Here is an 18,185-nt window from a genome sequence, read left to right as displayed (position 1 = left end):
TGCAGAGGCAGAATCTGGGTCTTCAAAACTCCTGTGCCCTTAGAAATACCATTGTCCTTGCAGATGTCTGCAACCTATGACTTCCCTTGGCCCTACGAACACTGCCACCCACTCCCTGCTTTCACATAATTATTCCTGGAACCATGTTCCAGGGGGGTGATTTCACATGTCATAACAACTCTGGTGGCAAGTCCATCTACAGAGAGAAATTCGCTGATAAGAACTTCATCCTGGAGCACACTGATCCTGCTCTTTCTTGTCCATGGCCAACGTTGGGCCCATCAGAAATGGCTCCCACTTTCTCATCTATACTACCAAGACTGATGCTTGGATGGTAAGCATGTGGTCCTTGGGAGAGTGAGAAAGGGTCTGAGCAATAAGTAAGCCACAGTGCACTTTGGATCCTGGGGTACAAGATCAGCTGACAGCAGATGATTCTCATATGTTTTTTTGTTTTGTTCTTTATGTTTGAACCACAAAACTATTCCTTTGTACCTGCAGAGAGCTGATCTTCCCCCCACTCCCACTCCTCCCACCAACCCAAATCCCTGCTTTCATACCCCAGAATCCTTGTCCTTTCACTTGCTGCAATTCTTTTTGTATTTCCTTCCCCTTTAATACATCCATACACACAGAGAGATACAGACAGAGATAGAGGAAGAGAGAAAAAGACAGACAGGGACAGGGGGAAGGGTAGAGAATGTCAACATCATCACTGTCAATTGTCCCTGACCCTGTTCAGACATCCTGGACTCCATGCTTCTCTGTCCTTGCTCCTGGCCTCCTGAGCTCAATTTTCTCCTTTGATTTATTTTTCAGCTTTGGTGATTTGAATTCCTCAGATGCCACCTCCTCCTCTTGGATGATTGCAGTTGAAAGTGACACCTCCCTCCTCCTATTTCTTAGAGTATTTGCCTAGATACCTGCTTGCCCCTGTCACATTCTCCATTGTAGCATATTTGTTAGTAGGCAGATTAATCTTTTTTTGCTCAGACCCGTAACTCTTCAATGTAGGGAGTCCCCAGTCAGGAGACTCCCTCTGCTAATGAAGACCGGCAATTGTTCAGCAGCCTATAGATTTAGAGAATTGCCCAGAGGTTAAGCAACTTGCCCAGGGTTGCTCAGAAAGGTTTGTGTCAAAGGTAGAACTTATTCTATCCACCACAACAAGCTACCTCTCATACATGTTTCGGGAAAGAGAGGTAGATATACAAAGAGACAAGAGACAGAAGCAGTGAGCAAAGAACTGGATTTGGAGTTAGAGGACTAGGCTCAACCTGAGCTCTAGGTGGCCCAGTAGATAGAGCTCTGGAACTGAGGTTAGGAAGACCTGAGTTCAAATCCAGCCTCAGACACTTACTAGCTATGTGGCTTTGGGCAAGTCACTTAACTTCTACCTCAGATTCCTCAACTCTAAAATAGGGAGAACAATAGCACCTATCTCCCAGGATTGTTGTGAAGATCAAATAAGATAATATCTATAAAATGCTTAGCATAGTTTCGACATGTAATAGGTATTTAATAAGTGCTAGTTTCCCTTTATTCCTTCTTTCCTTCCAATCTTGACTTTGGGCAAATCACTCTAACTCTGTTTCCTCAGTATCTTCAACTGTAAAATGGGAATAATAATAGCACCTATGTCCCAGGATTGTGAGGATGGAATGAGATAGTATTCGTAAAGTGCTTAGCACAGTGCCTGGCATATAGCAGGTATTAATAAATGCTAGTTTTCTTCCTTCTTTCTCTTTTTCCTTCCTTCCTTCTTTCCTTGACCTTGGGCAAGTCACTTGACCCTTCTGGGCCTCCTCAATGCAGGCCCTTCCCAACCCACCCCCTATCAACAACCAGACTATATGCCTCCTCTTGAAGGGTAGAAGGAATTTAGAGGTGAATTGAGGGGCCTAGAAGCACACCCCAATCCTATCACTCTATGAGAAGATCCTGGGATCTTCTTCTCATAGTCTGAGCCCCTGAGTAAGCCATTCTCCAGGGAATCAGTACTTGTGGACACCTAGCCTGTCAACTGCCTCTGTAGGTGTTGCAGCTGTTGAAGACCAGGAAATAAAAAAATATTCCTACCACTATTAAATGGTTCAACATCAGACATCAATATGCTTTATCTGTGGAAATAACATTAATAAGAAAGATGCCCGACTAGCAGCTTTGCTACTACAACCTAATGACTATGAAGCTTTTCAATTTGACCATGTATTGTCTCCACGTTAGAATGTGAACTCCTTGAGAGCAGGGACCATCTTCCTTTTCTTTGTGTATCCCTAGAGCTTAGCACAGTACCTTGCACAGAGGAGGTGCTTAACAAATGGTTTTTCATTCATTCATTCATCTCTTTAACATCTGGAGATCTCTTATAGCCTTCTCCCCATTCCCTTCCCATTTAAGTAAAAACTCCAAGGGCAGGAACTATGTTGCTTTTGATCTTCTGGTCCTCAGGATTTACCAGTGGCAGGCCCTTAATCAGTATTTGTAAGTTGTAAGTTGCATTGAACTGATTAGTGTCCTTATCTATGAGGTGCCAAAAATAATGGAAAATTATGTGATTCACAGGATGCAACCATTGAGTCATGGAAACTCTCTGTCAATGAAAGCCAGAGTCTTCCAGAGAGAGGAACAGCCCCTGTAGTGAAATGAGCAATTCATATAGAGCTCATATCAAAGCACTGAACAAAACTGACTTCTTGAGCAAGGGATAGCTCCTGGAGCAATAGGGCTCCCATTCTGCTGGTCAGGGTTCTGGTAGTCAGAAGATCCCAGGACTGGTGATACCTTTGATGAAGACAATCCAGGTGGAGAATTAATGTGGGGCAGAGACAAGGGGTGACGTGGGGAAGAAAGGGGCTTCCTTTTCCTTCTCAGGAAAATGGGACCTATCCTATAAATAGGTCATTCTCGTTGGGTAGTTTATCTCCAAGCATCAGACTAAGAAATCTAAGTTCATGAAAGCCTCATTCACATTCTTTCCCCCATCTCCTGTTTTCCCATAGGACAATGGGATTTTGACCCCCTTTTGTGGCAAAGTAGAGGGAAGTATCTTCAGAAGATAATGGGGCATGAAGGGTAAGAGGAGTGGTGGTGGGGTCTCCTTTAATCCTGGTACAGCAGGAACAGAGAACAAAAATGTTGGAGAACCTTTACCCTCTGCCCTGAGGGCAGAACCTTTACCTGGCAACTGGGAAGGAAAGGCATTGCACAATGGGAAAGTCCTGTCTGAAAAGAGGAAGCCAGGCTGCTTCCCTGGGGAACAGTTTCTTTAATGTCTCACTCCACCTACCACCAAATTTATAGCCTTAATGTAATAGAAGAAATGGAGTACTGCTTTTTTAAAGCAGTAACAACAAACATAGCCATAGGGAGTGGTTCAGACTAAGGAAGGTCCTTTTTACACAAAGACAACTACGATAAAAAAGACTAGCAACCCCAAGAGAACTGAGACCACCCCAAATTTTAATGTTAGAAGAAACCTTCAGGATTGTATATTCTAGCCCAATGTTCTCATTTGACAGAAGAAAAAAAATCTGAGTGAGGCCCATGGATTATCAGATAGGTAACAAATGGCAGAATCATGATATGAACTCAGTTTTCCTGACTCTAAAGCCATTGGGGAAATTTAGGGCAGTAAAAAGAACATGTGATTTGAAGTTGGAGGATTTGGATTCAAATTGTATCTCTGCTGTTTTTACTAATTGTGTAACCTTGAAGTAGTTCCTTTATACCCCCTAGATTCAATTCTCTTGAGAAGGTTGGACTGGATTATCTCTAAGGGACTGTCTTTAAATTCTGACTAAGGTCTCAACATAAATCTAAATACCATAATCCCTCTCTTTTTCCCCCTCCCCACTTCCCCAAGTGAGGAGATCTAGGAAGGGAGCAAATTTGCCCCGTAGTCACCAGTATAAGGTAAAATCAATTACTTCCTGGGGTTCCCCTATCCTAAAATGGCCTGGATGTGGGCATAAGGGTGGGATGCAGTATGTGAAGAAGGAAAGTGATTTTTGTGGTTATAAAAAAAATTGAAATTGGGGGATGCCCAGCAGTCGGAGAATGGCTGAACAAGTTGTGGTATATGAATGTAATGGAATACTGTTGTGCTATATGAATGTAATGGAATACTGTTGTGCTATAAGAAACAGAGAGCAGGCAGATTTCAGAAAAACCTAGAAAGACTTGTCTGAACTGATGCTGAGTGAAATGAGCAGAACCAGTAGGACATTGTACACAGTAACAGCAACATTGTGTGATGATCAGCTTTGACAGACTTGGCTCTTCTCCACAATACAATGATCGAAGACAATTCCAGAAGACTCATCGTGCACAATACTGTCCATATCCAGAGAAAGAATTATGGAGTCTGAATTTAGATCGAAGCACATCATTTTCACTTTTTTTGGTTTGTTTTTTTCTTGTGGTTTTTCCCTTTTGTTCTGATTCTTCTTTCACAACATGACTAATGTGGAAATACGTTTAATATGATTGTACATGTATAACCTATATCACATTGCTTGCCATCTTGGGAAGGGGGGTGGAAAGGGAAGGAGGGAGAAAAAAGTTTGAAACTCAAAATCTTATAAAAGTGAACGTTGAAAATTCTCTTTATGTGTAACTGGAAAAAAATACTAGCAAAGTTAAAAAAAAAAAACAAGAAAGGAAAGTGAGTAAAACCTGGAAGACCAAACTCAGCCTTTTCTATTGCTCTCTTCCCTTTTTCTTGTTGTGGTTTATCCTCCTTTCAAGTTCTATTGACATTTTTGCCTGCACTCAAACTGTTGTTGACACTAGCTACTCTGCCTTATTTGTTTTTGCTCCCCTTGTAGCCTGGAGCCCAGCAGAAGGACTTTAAAACCAGAGCACTCAGGTGTGGCTCCTGACCAAGAAACCTGTAAGAACCAGAGAGAATATGAGGGAGGAACTGAGATAATGGGGTGCCAATGAGAGGCCATTCTTAGAGGCTGTATGTCCATCCTGAGCACTCAGCAGGGATCAGAAAAGAATTGAGCCATGATGGAATGTAATCCCTGCTACTGGGGTCTCTGAAGCTGATGGATCTCTTGAATTTGGGAGTTCTGCTGCAGTAGGCTAAACCTGTCAGGTATCTTCACTAGCCACCAGGCTTCCTAAGGAGATTGAACTAGACTAGGTCAGAAATGGAGCAGGTCAAATCTCTCATATGGATCATTAATGGGATGGGCCCAGGAATGGCTGCTGAATTTCTAGCTTGAGCAAGATAGGGAGACCCAGTCTCCAAAAAAAACAAAAACAAAAAAAACCCCCAACCCACCAAAAAACAAACAAAAAAACCTGACCTTGGGTTGTGCAACTGAACTAATTGTAAATATTTAACCTCTTCCTTATTTTTGTTTTAAAGCTATCTTTACCACATGCTCATTCACTGTTTATATGAACATCTCTCAGCCTTTTTCTGTCACTATATCACATCCCCACAAACTAGTATAGAGAAGAAAAGATCTGAATTCAACCAATTAGCTATTTAGAACTCCCTACTAGTAACCGGTTGTTTGGATCCAGAAAGTCTTTTTTTCAAAACCGTCTATGTATGTCAATACAGTCTTAAGCTGGCAGTACCCAGAGGCAAAGCTGGGGCCCAGGTAGTTTTTGTATGGTGGCAGGCATAGACCAGAAAGGTTCTTAATTGAAGCTATGGTGTTGGCTAGTTAATCCTGCTGAACTGAGTGCCCTGTTGTGCTGGTATCCCACTTCTTGGCAGGGAAGGGGAATGTTTGGGACTTATTAAACAGGCTCCATCTCCAAGCTGGCAGAGGGAAGGTTCATGCTGGGGCACAGACCTGAGACTGGAATGATTCCAAGCTTCTACTCCATTGATGGACACCTCCCAGGCCTATCTCTGTCCTTTAAATGAAATGAACTAAGTAGCAAAGTAAAAATAAAAAGTAGAGTCAGACAAAGAGCAGACCTAGAAAGACAGAAATAGGAAAATTCCTGCACACGCAAGGGGGTGAAAAAGACAGGAAGAAAAGAAAATGTTCCCACATCATTACTGATGTATGGGGAGCCCGGATTCAGTTTTAAAATCCCAAGAATCTCCACCTTCTAAAAATGATCTTCACTTTTATAATTTAAAGACTGAACATTTATCCACCACTGTCAAGGAGCCTCCTTTGACAGGGTGAATTTTTTCCCTTCAACTTGAAGGATTTAGGGCTTAGAAGTAGAGGGGAAAATGGAGAGGCACTGAGTTTCTATTCCTCCGGATGCTGCAACTTCCCATAGTGCATTGCAGAAAATAGGTCCTCATTATGTGGGTGTAATGATGAAGAAAAAGAAGAAAATCTGGCTTATGATGGGCTTGGCTAATTCAATGGGACCAAATTAAATTCAAGAAATTGCACTGTGCTGAGTCTCTAGGGAGTTAAAGGAAAGAAAAGCTATGAGGGCACAGGATGTACTCAATGAACAGGGATAGTAAAGGGATTGAATGCTTGGTCAGAAAGAGATTCCAAGGGATCCCTGTCCTAGCAATGGACAGAGGATTGGGCATGGTTTGGCACCACCATAGCCTATCACTCAGTTCCTGGTTGCAGGGTTCAAAGGAACAGGGGTACTTGGGTAAGGACCAGAGCACAGATCAGGAGGGCAGTGATCAGACCAGATCACACCACTTAGGAAGCACATACAGGCCCACAAATCACTCTGCAGAAGCTCAGGCCATCTATCCCTGACACTAGACCCCAGCTGACATAAAGTCCAAAGTCAAGAAATAGGCTGGAAAAATGAGCAAAAAACAAAAAGCCCTGTGATCTAAAGTGAAGAACAGTAGACTTAAATGTCTGAAGACTAGGTTTTGAATCTCAACTCTGGCACTAGCACCCCTAAATTATTAAACCTCTTTCAGCAGCTGCTCTCCCATCTGTAAAATGGGCATAAGAATATTTGTTCCTGCTACCTATTGATGTTGACAACTAGCAGATATAGAGCACAAGGCACTTTACAAATATCTTATTTGGTACTCAGCAACAGTTTTGGGAGGTAGGAGCTATTGTCATACTCATCTTACAAACACAGGAACTGAGGCAGACTGAGGTTAAGTGACTTGCCCCACGTCACACAGATAGTAAGTGTCTCAGGCTGGATTTGAACTTAGAACTTCCTGACTCCAAGTCCAATGCCCTATCCACTGTATTACTTAGCTGCCTCTAATAATATGTTTGGTTATTTCAGTTGTGTCCAACTCTTTGTGACCCCTCTGGGATTTTCTTGGCGAAGATACTAGAGTGTTTGACATGTCTTTCTCCAGCTCATTTTACAGATGAGGAAATTCAGGTTTTTAAACAGGGTTAAGTGACTTGCCCAGGGTCACACAGCTAGTAGGTATCTGAGGCTAGATTTGAACTCAGGTCTTCCTGACTCCAGTGCTGGTGCTCTATCCACTGTGCCACCTATCTGCCCTTCCAATAATAAAGATGTATAAGGTAGCTTGTATATAATAAATTCTAATATATGTGTATGTGTGTGTGTGTGTAATATATATATATGTATATATATATATATGTATATATATATATATATATATATATATATATACATATATATATGCATATAACAGCAGTTTAGGGTTGCAAAGCTTTTTATATAAACATATCTCATTTGGTCCTTATAACTTCCTGTGAGGGAGGGGCCATTATGAGCCCCATTTTATAGATGAGAAAACCATGGTGGAGAAAGATTAAGTGACTTGACCAGATAGTAAATATCTGAGGTAGATTTATTTCTGAATTCAAATTGCTGTCCACTGTGCCAAGTAGCTGACTCTAAAGGACTTACCTCACAGGTTTTTTTGTTTGTTTTGTGAGGCAATGGCGTGAAGTGACTTGCCCAGGGTCACACAGCTAGTAAAGTGTCAAGTGTCTGAGGCCAGATTTGAACTCAGCTCTTCCTGAATCCAGGGCCGGTGCTGTATCCACTGTGCCATCTAGCTGCCCCACAGGTTTGCTTTTTTGCAGAAAGCACTTCGTAAACTGTTAGAGCCAATTATTACAAGAAAAAAGCCTGTTTCATAGTTTTGGCCTTTGATGAGCTTACCTTCTCTTAGAAGAGACAAGACTGACAAATGAAAAACGATTAGAGAACACACACACACACACACACACACACACAAATTGTGCAGTATAGATCATAAATACCATGGTACATCAGGAAGACAGGAGAGTAACACTTAGCTTGTAATTATCCAGGCCAGCTTCATGGAAGAGGCGAGATTTGAATAAGTAGGATTTTGATAGGCAGAAAGGAAGAAGAAAGTTCTCTAGGCCAAAGTCATGACTTTAACATTACACAGAAAAAATCTCCATGGCCAAGACCAGTAAGTATCCTTATGTCCATTTGCCATTGATAAGGAGGTGAACCGGGTGAGAAATGTTAGCATAATCCATTCCCACTACTATGGAAACAACTCAAAATGTTTAAGTCACTGATGGCAGGTTATCAAGAGTGTCTGCTATATAGGGTAGCTCTGTGGTGCAATGGATAGAGTGCCTGGCCTGGAGTCAGGAAGACTCATCATCTTCCTGAGTTCAAATCTGGCCTCAGACATCTACTAGCTGTGTGACTCTGGTCAAGTCACTTAATTCTGTTTGCCTCAGTTTCCTCATCTGTAAAATGAATTGGAGAAGGAAATGGCAAGCCATTCTATTATCTTTGTAGAGAAAACCCCAAATGGGGTCACCGAAAGTTAGACATGACTAAAGAACAAATCTGCTATATAAACAAAGTTCATATAAAGGACAGATGCCTCTGAGCAATTCAGAAAAAAAACTCATCTGCCATATTATAAAAAATTTTAATTGAAAATCTAATGATAATAAAAACAGTTAGTAAAACATTTAAAATAGAAGGTAAAGTATTGTATAAGATTCATCATTTAGCAAGGTAGAACGTAATAAACTAACACCAAGGCAAAGTTCTGGGTTCACTTCTAGGTCTGTTTGAAGTTTTGGTTTCTCTGGAATTCTTTCCTTTAAAAAAAAAAAAAAATATATATATATATATATATATATATATATATACATACATATATGTAAACTATAGTTAGTATATATTCAATTCTAGTTCTGTTTGTTTTACTCTGCATCACCTTCTAAATCTTTCCATGTGTCCTTATATGTTTCATATTTATTTTTTTCAAAGCACCATAATATTCCATTATATCAATGTAGTATTATCCATTTTGGGGGCTTAAAGGTTGATTCCAGTTTTTTCCCACGAAAAATAAATCAACAATGTATATCTGCACATTGATAGGTCCCTTTCTAAAATTTTATATTTTTAGGACAAAGTCCTGAAAATGGAATCACTGGATGAAAAGATGTGAACAGCACTGGGACTCTTTTTATATACTGTCCTATCACTCTCCAAAATGCCTACCCCAATCCACAGTCCCACCAATGGTGTATTAGAGCTCCTGTTTCCCTACAGCCCTGCAGACATTATTGAATTCTATCATTTTTTGGTTATTTTTGCCATTCCAGTGGGTGTAGGGTGATTAATAATAAGGTTGTCTTGTGATTGGCATTTCTCCAGTTATTTAGCAAGTCTGAACATCTTTTCATGTGATTATTAATAGATTCTATTTCCTCTGATAATTGTCCGATCATATTCCTTGGTAATTGCTCACTTGGGCAATACAGAGTATCCCAAAAGCCTTAGTGCTGTTCTAAGCTATTAAAGCTTAATAAATTACACATCCACCCATAGATATGTGTGTTATTTACGTACATGATAGCACTTAAATACACACATATAATAGCACTTAAATAGTGCTTTCATTCATTTTTCAGTCATGTCCAACTCTTTGTGGCCCTTTTTATTAGGTATTTTCTTGGCAAAGATATTGGAGTGCTTTGTCAATTTTCTTCTCCAGATCATTTTACAGATGAGGAAATTGAGGCAAACAAGGTTAAGTGACTTGCCCAGGGTCACACAGCTAGTAAGTATCTGAGGGTGGATTTGAGCTCAAGTCTTCCTGACTCCAGTCCCAGTGCTCTATCCATTGTGCCACTTAGCTGCCCTCAAATGGTGCTACTCAAGTGCTACTTGATGCTGTACTAAGTCTTTCGGGGATACTCTGTATTATTAGTAATAGACGTGTGACATTTCTTTACATATTATTTGTCTCTGACCTTTTTCTAACATATTTACTAAAAACGTTTTCCCCAATTTCCTTTTTTTAATTTTGAAGATATTACTTTTTGCTGCACAAAATCCTTTTATTTCTGTATGAACAAATCTATCAGTTTTGTCTCTTGACATTTCTTCTATTTGATTACTGAAAAAATACCCCTTCCATAGTTGAGGTAATTATATTTGTAGTCAGGGCTGTTGCTCACATGCAGCATAAAGTATCATTGTGTGTCTCAAAGGAAATTAGAGTGGACATCTCTAGCTTCTTCTCCCCCCACCTTTCTCCAAGAGAGACTTTCATTCCTGTCAGGAGGGAAGCAGGGAGGTAAGGCCAGATGCTGCCACCCTGCTCTCATCTGAGAGAGGGGGTTACTGGGCTACAATCATATGCATCTACTTCCTTAAATATTGCTAGTCTAGGGAATGTGGTTTTCAGGTTCAAGTTCACTTCTGATCAATGTTTTCTTGTTGGGGAAGCAGGGCTCCAAGTTTTTTATCCATGACTTGATCCCTTTCCCACCAAATGCCAGCTCCACGATGAATATACATAGTGAATAACAAAGAAATCCATTTACCCAAATCATAGCAAAACCAAAATTAGAGAAGGTATTCATAGGAAGATATATATGGACAATACAGAGTGAAGGAGCTCTCCCAGTGGGAGCAAGGCAACTCATCTCAACTAGGAAAGAGAGTCCCAGATCTCACCCAAGGGGAAATCCTGTAGCAAACTAGAGAAAGGGACATGATGGAGACTGCCAGCTCCTCTCATGTCAGCTTCTTCCCAGAGTCTTATTTTCACATTAGTAACCTGAAGTGGGGTTGACCTCATCCATCTTTTCTCTCAGAGCTGGAAGCTAGAAGTGCCCAAAGTCCATAAAGACTCAGTGACTCAAGGAGAACTAGAGAAAGATTAAAGAGACTTGAACTCTCCCACTCTCATCAATTCTACCCTGCCCTTCATACAGACCTGAGCATTGATCTCCATCAATAATGAAAGAGTCCCACACCAATGGGTTGAGACTAGGCTTGCATATTATTCCATTTTCTTCTTTTTTTTTAAACCATATTCCACATTTAAAGTGATGCTTGCAAGATTCCCTCCGCTAAAGTATTCCTTCCAATGCCTTGATGAAGGTGACTTTCATTTGTAAGAGGCTATGCTAAATGAAGCCCAACTCTAGCTGGTCCAGCCACACTAGAAAGTCTTTGAAGGCAGGTCTGATAAGGGACTATACTGAATATCTGTCATTTGAGGACTGGTCTGGCTATGTTCAGAAAGATTTAACACCAGCAAGTTGGCCAGCAGGGGATGAGTTTCAGGGCCAAACGGTTCATGTAACCACCTACTAAGGCACTGAGGGGTTGCCATCTGAAGGAGTGGAGCGCATAGACAAGCTGATTAAATCATATAGATCCTGTGAAGTATTCTAGTAAGAAGCACACTGCTTGCTTCAAAATATCACTGAGGCTTGAAAGAGCTTTATTATCAAAAGCAATTGTCCCTGACAGGCATCCATGAAGCAATCCAAGATCCACGAATGCTGTTTGTTAACAATCTGTGCTAGCCCTGCCCCATGGGACCCACACGAAGTTAAGGGGTTGGGGTCGGGCAGAAATGTGAGGCTGGAGAAAGGTAGGAATGAGAAAGAAAGAAACGGTTTCTTTTCCTCATCAACTTTGTCAGCTGAAGATCATAAAAAACAAGTCTCTTGAATCTTTCCTGTTCTTTGTCTCTCCACTGCACCTAAAAGGAATAAGAATTAACCAAGGGTAGGGTAAGGAGGAGGTTCCTCTAGAGGGATGAAGTTGGAAGGAGGGGAAAGAAAGAGGGAGAAGGAGTCCTCAGGGATAAATTGCATCAGATGGAGGGCATACGGATTGTGTGGACACTAACTCCCTACCCAGGGAGTTAGTCAATATGGCCATGTTTTGTTGCTCTGTCTTTTGTTTCGTCCCCAGAGAAGACAATTTCCATGACAACAACCAAGCCCATACAAAGCTCAGATAAATTATACGGAGCAGGAGCTAGCTTAGGATGAGAGTCATGTATATGCTTAGTTTCTATTGATAGCAATCGCCCATTGAATATTCAGGGGCCACACAGACCAGAGTGATACCATTCTGATGAAACAGCTGACTCAAGTAGTAGGAGTGAATTGCCTCATAGGTGAATGGAGTGTGAGTCAGCCTCTTTTCCTTCCCCTTCCCCTGCTGGTCCCCAAGGTGAGCTGGAGTTCTAAGAGGGACACTGTAGCTACAAACAAAAAACAAAATCAACCAACCTACAAATAGCTTTTTGGGGCTAGTAACTGAAACATCAAAAGGTTGATTATTATGGGGTGGAGGTAGGTGGAAGGGGACAATGTACAGTGGTTTATCTGGTTCCTTATACCTCTATCCCTGCCCCCTCCCCCAACTTTGTAGCTGGGGGCATTTAAATTTCATCTGCAGATTTGACCATGCCTCACACTCCCCGATCAATCATGACCAAAGTAGGGGTAATATAAAGAGGTGGTAGCCAGCAGGTCACCAGTTGATGTGATATTGTGGCTGATTTTACTCTGATCTTGGTCCTACTATGAGTAACATAAGATTTACAGCTGAAAAGGACGTTAGACATCATCTAGTCCAGGGGCCTCAAGGCTGCAGGTTCCCCACCTCTGATTTATCCTATCCTCCTCATTTTAGAGGAGAAACAAGCTGCCTAAGGTCACAGGCAGTAGTAGCAGAAGCAGAATCTTAACCCAGGTCCTCTGGTTGCAAATATAACATTCTTTCCACTATGCCATTCTGCTGCCATGCTGCCTTATCAATAACTGGGCTCCTGGCTTGTATTTATTTATTTTTTTAACAACTGGGATTCCTCATTTCTCTTAGGCTGGAGGTTTAGGCACTACTTGCCACTGTTGTCGGGTACAGAAGCAGGAGACTCATCATATTAATGCAGTAATGATTCATTTATTGTAGATACCAGATCATCATAGCCCACTGTAGCCCCAAACTCCCAAGTCCAAGAGATCTGCCAACCTCACCACCCTCAGTAGCTGGAGTTACAGGTCTGTGCCACGGGGCCCGGTACTCCTGCCTTGTAGCACACTTTTCCAAGATAAATACCTCTGTGGTATAGTGAAAAGAATATAAGACTAGCAATCAGGAGAATTGCCTGGATCCTAATCCTGGCTTGCCCATTGGGTAGTTGTGTTTTTTAGGACAAATCATTCAAACTCTCTGGACATCATTTTTTTTCATTTAGAGAATAAAATGGTTTGATTTGATTGAGCTATCCCATTATCAAATCTAATAATGAGGCAGCTAGATGGTGAAATAGATAGTGTTGTATCTAGAATCAGGATTCAAACCTGAGTTCAAATTCTGCCAAAAGACACATAAACTTTGTGAGCTTGGGCAAGTCATTTAACTTCAGTTTTTTCATCTGTAAATGAGGATAATAATAGCACCTACCCTTTCAGAGTTGTTATGGGGATCGTGTGAGGTAACATAAGTAAAGTACTTTCCAAACCTTAAAGGGCTATATAAATGTTAGCTATAATTAGTCTCTTCTCCATTCCTTCCCTTAGGACTCCTAGTCCTACTAAAACATAGAAAGGTACAATCTGCAGGCTTAAACTTTTGTGATACTAATACTGATTGTGACTATTTTTAACACAGCTTGTAATATTAAGCAAGACAAATCTTTTCCTCTGGACCTAAGTTTCTTTTTTCTATAAAATGAGGGCTTTAAACGAGCAGTTCTCTAAAGCGCTTTCCAGACCTAAGTTTCTTGTGTCTAAAAGTTGGAAGCCAGCCTGTGCAAGGGCACAACATATGTGGTGATCCTTAATTTGTTGTTTACGTAAATTCAGAACAGTCTTTCCCCAGTGCCTGAAACCAGCTGTTTTATTATAGTTCACTAAAACTACACAAATGGAAGGTCAGTGCTTTTTCCTCACCCCACCTCCATTAGCATAGAGTTTGAAAGAAGCTAGGTGCCAAAGTGGATAGAGGGCTGGAGCTGAAGTCAGGAAGGCTTAAATTCAAATCCAGCCTCAGATACTTATTAGCTGTGTGACCCTGAGCAAGTCACTTAGCTGCTATCTGCCTCAATTTCTCTGATCTGTAAAATGGGGGTGATAATAGCATTTACATCCCAGGGATGTTGTGAGGAGCAAATGAGATATATTTCTAGAATTTTCTACAATATTTGCAAAATTTAAAGTGCTATACAAATATTATTATTATAAAATGAAACCATATTAATAATATATATACATATGTATACTTGTGTCTAATGGTAGTCATCTCTAGGGTGGGGGGAGAAAAAAGGGAAAAAAAGATAAAAATGAAGTTTACGAGATAACTTTAAAAATAATAGCAAGTTGTACACAATAGATTGGCAGTTTCATATGCAATCAATTTTTTTTTATTACACTGTGTTATGGAAATGCTTGTTTTATTCCATAAATTAAAAATAAAATAAATAAAGTATTTTTAAAAGGAAATATTAGACTATAGAGAAACACAGCAAATTTAAAATTTTGCTATTATTTAAATTGGGTCAAGGTAACCCATAGGTCACATCCTTTCTCCTCTTATTCAGCTAGTACTCAACACAGTGGGGAGAATGTCAAGGAAATATATCTAAGACTCAGTTCCAACTTTAAGGAGCTTACTATCCTTTGATGGAGACAAAGATGATTTGCAAAACAATCAGGGGGGGAAAACCCCACTAAATTGTGTGCTACAAATAGTACACTAGAAACATCATGGCTTTGTCTCCTACTTCTCCCATCTCCTCTGCTTAAAACGTTTCAGTATTTTCACTCACTCTACTCTTTCTCTCCTATCCCAGAGGAACAGATAACTCAACTCCTCACCAAAGCTAATCCCTTTTCTCTGTGCCTGTGGTGCCAACTTTCCCATTTATCTCAGGATATACCTTCTCATATATTTTGAATCTCTCTTGATCCATAGATTCCTACCAGTAAATAAGAATGCTCAAAGGACTTTCTAATTCATCATTTAAAAAAACAACCCAACACCCACTCCCTTCACCTTTCAAACCCATCTAGATACCATTCCATCTCATCGTTCCGCTTTGCTTATAAATTTCTTGAAGAAGTTGTGCACACTAGATACCTGTATTTCCTCATTACCCATTCCATCATCAAGCCCTGAGAATCTGGCTACTGCTTCCATCCCTCTGTTGAGCTGATTCTCTTAAAGATCACCAATGACCTCCTAAATGCTTAATCCAAAGGCCTTTTTTGGGTCCTCATCCTGTCTGACCTCTTTGTAGCAGCTGGCAAGCTTGAACATCCCTGTCCCTCTGGATTTTCTCTCCTCTTTTGACTTCAGAGACAGTATGCTCTCCTGGCTACCCTCTTACCTTTTAACAAGCCCTTCTGCCTGCTGTCATCCTCTTCCTGATCCCTTAAGTTGGGTGTCACCCAAAGTTCTGTCCTTGGCCCACTTCTCTTCCTTTCTGTACTCTCTCTCCCTTGGCAACCTCATTCATTCCCACTTCCTCAACTAAGATTTCTATACAAATGATTCCCAGATCTATAGGTCTAGCTCTTGTTTTTCTTCTAAGCTCCAGATATATATCTACAGCTGCCTATATCTGTCTGGATGTTCTATCAGTATTTTTAATTTAACAAGTACATACCTTATATTTTCTTATATTTTCCTCAAAATCTAAATGGTACATGTAGCAATAGCACCATTGATCTAGTCTCAAATGTTTGAAACCTTGGTGCAATCTTTGACTCTTTCCTCTTTTTCATCTCTTATTACCAACAAGTTGACAAGTCTAGTCTATTTCCTCAGTATTTCTTAAAAATAATTCCTTCTGTTCTATTCCCTCTGCCACCACTCTAGTACAGGTCCTCGTTATGACTCACCTGGTAATAATCTCCTGCCAGGTTTTCCTTCTTCTACTCTCTCCTCTCTTCAAACCATCTTTCTATACAATTCCCAGTCTTATCCATTCGTCTAGTCACACTCAAATCCCTATAATGCCTTTCCCTTCTATGGAGCAAAGTTTAAATTCCTTGGCTTGTCATAACTGATCTACTCACCATCTCTCCAACAAGTCCTCACTCTTACCATCTTAATGCATTTGCTTGTGATATTCCTTCTATCTGAAACATCATTCCTCTTCTGCCTCCATCTATCAAATTCCTACCCCATCTTTAAAATTCAGGTCAAACTCTCACTCTTCCTAGAAACCTTCCGTGACCATTATGACCAACTGGTCTCAGAATCAGGAAGATCTGTGTTCAAATCCTGCCTCATATATACTAGTTGTGTGACCTTGGACAAATACCAAGTTTTCAGGCCCCAGCCAACTATCCAAAATTATCAGTTGCACAATTATCAATCTTCATTGGCAGAGGCAGTTTCATCATAGAGTGGTCCCTATAACAATGGAATCACAAATGCAGATGTAAAACCTTGGTCATAGTCATAAAGAGAGACTCTCAAAGACAGAAGGGACCTCAGTTTATCCAGCTAATCCCCTTACTTCACAGAGGACAAAACTGAAGTAAACAAAGGGAAATAGACTTGCCCATTGATGTAATAATGACAAAGAGAGTGGGAGGAATGTAAGGATGTTTCAAGTTAATTTGCATGGCTTTAAACTCTGACTTCCTGATTCCTCATTTTACTCATGCCCCGTGACTGACACAACTATTTCATGTTCATATTCATGAAGCTTTTCTAAACCTTTTCATCCCTCCTCAAACCTTCCTCTCACCCTCTCAGCTGAGAACCTTGCTTTATACTTGACTGAACAAAGTGAGACAAATTACTTATTGATTATTCTCTCTTTCCTCCCTTCCCCTCAAATTCATCTCATATCACTTATATGTCTTCTCGTACTACCTTTACTTCTATCTCACATAGAGAAGTTGCCCCTGTTTTTATTAAGGCAAATCCCTCTACATGCAAACATGTTCCCTTTCCATTCTATCTTCTCCAAAAGATTGATGCCTCCATCAAGCCCACTCTCTCAGTAATCTTCAACTTCTTCTCATCCTGGTTGCTTCCCTGATACCTCTCTCATCATCAAAACAAACTTTACTTGATCTAGCCAGAGATGGTCCTTGTTGTAGTGAGTTAGTTGCTATGTCAGGACTAGAATATATGTGCCCTGACTATTTGAGGCTGTAGAAGTCAGGCTGTGAGAGAGAAGCTTTTAAGAATCATTGCTAGAAAGATTCTCCATTACCTTTACATTGGAATCCAACCACAAGGCTCTTAACCGGGTAACAGGTCACTGGATAGGATTTCTTAGGGATCGGGAATAACGGTTGTGATGAGGCACTTCTTGCATTGTTAATTAAGAGACCAACTTGAGATGAGAAGAGTGAAGCTTGTGTGGTTGATTGCTACTATTCCTTCCAGCTGGAAAGTAGGGGTCCATACTAGAAGCCACCAGTCACATACTAGCATGCCCTAGTCAGGGGTGGGGAACCTGCAGCCTCGAGGCCGCATGTGACCCTCTGGGTTCTCAAGTGCAGCCCTTTGTCTGATGTTTGGATTCAGTCAAAGGGCTGCACTTCAGGACCTAGAGGGCGGCATGTGGCCTCAGGGCCTTAGGCTCCCCACCCCAGCTCAAGAGTGATCTGACATAGAGAGAAAACACTTTGCATGCTGTTTTAACTGGCTGACTGTAGGGACCTTCTACATAATATCCCTGGTTAACAGGCATCAGGACAACTGAACTCCTTAAGCATCTGGCACTGTGGGGCAATAGGAGACTAAAAGTCACAAGTGGAGACTAGTAAGAGCTTGTTTCTCCCCAGACCTTAAGATCTGAATTCAAAAGCTTATTTCTGAAGCTTTTAAATAAGCAAGCGAAAAGCCTCCAAAAGTCATTGTGGATGACTATATATATTAATTATAGCCACCAATGGTTACAAAGTCTACTGTAAATTAGTGGGGCTACAGTTTAGATGAACTCAGTGACTCTATTTAAGAGTAGCATACCCTACAGGGATTATCCTGAG

This window comes from Phascolarctos cinereus, unplaced genomic scaffold, assembly GCF_003287225.1.
Source record: "Phascolarctos cinereus isolate Bilbo 61053 unplaced genomic scaffold, phaCin_HiC Scaffold_5;HRSCAF=322, whole genome shotgun sequence".
Taxonomy (NCBI): Eukaryota; Metazoa; Chordata; class Mammalia; order Diprotodontia; family Phascolarctidae; genus Phascolarctos; species Phascolarctos cinereus.
The sequence above is the reverse complement of the archived record's forward strand: the minus strand, read 5'-3'. Positions refer to the sequence as shown.